Raw genomic sequence first — 4,712 nt, 5'->3', positions numbered from 1 at the left:
GGGTAATGACTTCATGTGGCCACTAGGAGGTCGCAGCTGTTGGAAAACATGTTCATAAGCCCTAGGAGGACACCCCAGGCAAAAGCCACTTGAGAAGGCATTCCTCCAATTAAACGGGAAATTGGTGATTTCTCCGTGACAGAATCACTCCCCATCCTAAAAACTGCATTTTTGTGTATGTCATATTTATTGATACATTTCCTTAATATTTCCATCATGAAGGTGTGGATAGGTTCAAGGAAGGCAGTAACTGTTTATAACCGAGCAGTGGCTCATGTGTTTAGACACTCAGTAGCTCTTGGTGATGTTGAGATGATTATGGCAATAGTGATGGTGTTGATAATAGTGAACTCAATAATATGTGTCTTCTGAAATACTCAGTAGTTTTACATTCACCTTGTGAATTTATAATTCACACATTACATTCTACCTTGTGTTATATTTGTTTCTTTATGAGCTTTATCTTTCCCAAAACAGGGCTTCTTGAAGAGAATGACTGTGTTTTACTCATTTTCATTTACCCTGCTAATGATAAAAGGTTCATATATATTAGTAAATGCCTAAATATATTTATATAACTGAAAATAAGTGATAATGGTTCTTCAAAAATTGCTGCCCCTGGGACCACACAGAGGTGCTTGGCCAAGGCCAAAAACAAAAGCATTGGGTCATCCTGATCCAAACTGCCTGGATTATCGTAATAACTGGCTGACTGGCTCCACTGAATCTATCCTTGCCACTCTTCAATGTAACATTTTTAAGGAACTGATATACTTTATTAGCTACGATGTTTTTATAACAGCATTGTTGAAATATAATTCATATGCCATGTAGCTCACTCATTTAAAGTGTACAACTCAGTGGTTTTTTTTTACTGTGTCACAGTTGTACAACCATCACCATAATCAATTTAGAGCTTTTTTTTTACCACCCCCAGAAGAAACCCTATACCCTTTATCTATCACATCTCAGCCACCCCTCCATCCCTATACTTCCCAGCTTTAAGCAACCACTAATCTACTTTCTGTCTCTATAGATCTATTCTGGACATTCAATACAACATGTGGTATTTTGTGATTGGCTTCTTAGCAAAACTTTTTCCAGCAATGAGCTGTGGGAACATGTGTGAAATGTCTGTGAGGGCAGTTCATTGGAGAATCAGTGGCAAGGGTTTTTACTGGGGACTGGTTATACAGGCACCTTCTACCTAGCACCAAAATTCCAGTTTTCTAGGAGGAAATCTGGTGTTCACCATAAACCATAAAGCAAAGTGAGCTAATCTTATCCATTAGTGTTGTGGGAACCCTCCCCAAATCTAAGTTCTCAGATGCTAGCCAAGGGCCAACCTTTGTAAGCAGGATTTTCAAATGGCAGCATTCTTAGGTCTGATATGTTATCTCTGTTCCACACAGATTTTAATGGGGATTGTGTTGATTCTGTTGATCAATCTGGGCAGTATTGCCATCTTAACAATATTAAGTAAGTTGATCAATGAACACAAGACATCTTTCCATTTACTTAGGTCTTTCTCTTACTGATGGTTTGTAGTTCTCAGTGTACAAGACAATATCTGTCTTGTTCTCAGTGTACAAGACAAAATTTGTTTGCTAATATCTTGCTAATAATTCATGAGGATATTGGCCTGTAGTTTTCTTATTTTGTATTATCTTTGGATGTTTTTGACATCACTGTAAAAGTGTTCTCCTGGCCGGGCGCGGTGGCTCAAGCCTGTAATCCCAGCACTTTGGGAGGCCGAGGTGGGTGGATCACGAGGTCAAGAGATCGAGACCATCCTGGTCAACATGGTGAAACCCCGTCTCTACTAAAAATACAAAAAATTAGCTGGGCATGGTGGCGCGTGCCTGTAATCCCAGCTACTCAGGAGGCTGAGGCAGGAGAATTGCCTGAACCCAGGAGGCGGAGGTTGCGGTGAGCCGAGATCGCGCCATTGCACTCCAGCCTGGGTAACAAGAGCGAAACTCCATCTCAAAAAAAAAAAAAAAAAAAAAAAAAAAAAAAAAAAGTGTTCTCCTATAATGTGTTGGGAAGTGTTACCTTTTCTATTTTCTGGAAGTGACAGATGTAGAATAGGTGTTAGTTGTTCTTTAAATATTTGGTTTAATTCTCCAGTGAAATCGTCTGGGCCTGGAGAGTACTCTTTTGGGGGAATTTTTAAATTAATAATTGAATTTATTTAAAATTGGGAGTATTCAAATCATCTGTTTCCTATTGGGTGTATTGTGGCAGTTTGTGCTTTCCAAGGAATGCATCCATTTCTTTTAAGTTGTGAACTTCATATGTGTGGAATTGTCCATAGTATTCCCTTATCCTTTTTATGTCAGTAGGGTCTGTAGCGGAATCCCTTGTTTTATTTCTTTAAAAAAAAACTTTTATTGAGGTATAATTGATATGTTAATACAAAGAGTTGCATATATTTAATGTTTACAATTTTACAAGGTTGTTCATATGTAAACACCCATGATTCCAGTACCATAATCAAGGTAGTAGACATATCCAACACTTCCCAAAGTTTCCTTGTGTCCCTTTGTTGGTGGTGGTGGTTTTTTTTTTGGTAAGTACACTTAACATGATATCGACTCTTAACAAATTTTGAAGTGCCCAATACTGAATTGTTTTTTGTTCATTTGTTTGTTTGAGATGGAGTCTCACTCTGTTGCCCAGACTGGGGTGCAGTGGCGGGGTCTTGGCTCACTGCAACCTCTGCCTTCTGGGTTCAAGTGATTCTCCTGCCTCAGCCTTCTGAATAGCTGGGATTACAGGTGCCTGCCAGTACACCTGGCTAACTTTTGTATTTTTAGTAGAGATGGGGTTTCACCATGTTGGCCAGGCTGGTCTCGAACTCCTGACCTCAAGTAATCCACCTGCCTTGGCCTCCCAAAGTGTTAGGATTACAGGCGTGAGTCACCACGCCCATCCCAATACTGCATTGTTAACTATAGGCACTGTGTTGTACAGCAGATCTCTAAAATTTATTCATCTATATCATTTCTGATATTGCTAATTTGTGTCTTCTTTTCTTCTTTGTCGATCTTGCTAGAGGTTTGTTAGGTTTTTTGTCTTTTCAGAGAACCAGAGTTTGTTTCATTGATTTTTTACTATTGTTTTTTCTGTTTTTAATTTCCTTGATTTCTGCTTTTATCGTTATTATTTCCTACCTTATGCTTGCACTGGATTTATTTTTCTCATCTTTTTCTAGTATTGAAGTGGGTGCTTAGAGTATTGACTTTTAAAATTTCCTCTTTTCTAAGATTAAATAGTGTTATAAATTTCCCTTTCAGCTTTGGCTGTGACCCATATATATATATATATAATATATAACCCATATATATAATATATGTAACATATAACCTATATATATAATATATATAACATATATATATTATATACATATCTATTTTTAGCTGTGACCATATATATGTATATATGGGTATCATCTATTTTTTACATATATTCTCTATCTCTATATATAAATAATATATATAATAAAATAATATGTAGTATATGTCATATACATATTTTATATATTTTATTATATATTATACATATATAATAACAAATATAGATATTTTAAATAGAGACAGAATCTCCCTATGTTTCTCAGGCTGGTCTTGAGCTCCTGGCCTCAAGTGATCCTCTCCAACTTGGCCTCTCAAAGTGTTGGTATTACAGGTGTGAGCCACCACACCTGGTATAGAAATTTTGATGTGTTGTATTTTCATTTTCTTTCAGTTCAGTGTATTTTTAAATTTTGATTAAAACTTCATCTTTGATCCATGATGTATGTAGTTCAGTTTCCAAGTCTTTGGATATTTTTATCTTATTCTTGTCACTGATTTCTAGTTTTATCCCATTGTGGTCAGAGAACATACTGTGTTATGACTTTAATTCTTTTTTATTTGCTGAGATTTGTTTTACAATTGAAGTATCATCTATTAAGGTCCATGGGCACTTGAAATGAATGTGTATTTTGTTGTTTTTTCAGGGAGAGGTGTTCTATAAATGTCAATTAGATTCAATTAGTGTTTGTTGCTGTTGTTGAATTCTTCCATATCCTTGCTGATTTTTTATCTAGCTTGTTTTTAAAAATCAATTATTGAGATAGGGATGTTGAAGTCTCCAACTGTAAATATGGATTTGTCTATTTCTCCTTTCAGTTTTGTCAGTCTTTAATTCATGTGTTTTGCATTTCGGTTGGTTGGTGCATACACATTTGGGATTGCCATATCTTCTTGGTGGATTGACCCTTATATTATTATGTAATGTTTTTCTCTGTCTCCGGTAATTTACTTTGCTGTGATATTACTTTAACTGATATTGATATAACCACTCCTGTTTCTTTAAAATTAATATATGTGTGATATATCTTTTCCACTTTTTAATTTCCACCTGCTTATATCATTATATTTGAAAGGGGTTTTCTTGTTGACAGCATGTCATTGGGATGTGCTTTTTAAAATTCATTTTGTCAATATCTGCTTTTAATTGCTTTACTTAATTTATTTACATTTAATATCATTATTGATATGTCATGCCTTAAGTCTACCATTTTTATTTTTTGTTTTCTGGTTATTCCTTCTAGTTTTCATTTTTTATGTTGTCTTTTTTCGTTGTCCTACCTTCCAGTCAGTTACTTGAACATTCATTAGAATTCCATTTGGATGTGTCTACATTTTTTTTTTTTTTTTTTTTTT

The 4,712-nt window shown here is 35.3% G+C and overlaps 1 protein-coding gene across 1 annotated transcript in view; it reads left to right on the top strand.

Annotated features, from left to right (window-relative positions):
* Positions 1 to 4,712, top strand: part of CCNB3 (cyclin B3) — an 82,761-nt gene that overhangs the window by 929 nt on the left and 77,120 nt on the right. The gene's annotated exons all lie outside the window — the stretch shown is intronic.

The sequence above is a fragment of the Cebus imitator genome, unplaced genomic scaffold (assembly GCF_001604975.1).
Source record: "Cebus imitator isolate Cc_AM_T3 unplaced genomic scaffold, Cebus_imitator-1.0 Scaffold520, whole genome shotgun sequence".
Lineage (NCBI taxonomy): Eukaryota > Metazoa > Chordata > Mammalia > Primates > Cebidae > Cebus > Cebus imitator.
This window is presented reverse-complemented; position numbering and strand designations above follow the sequence as displayed.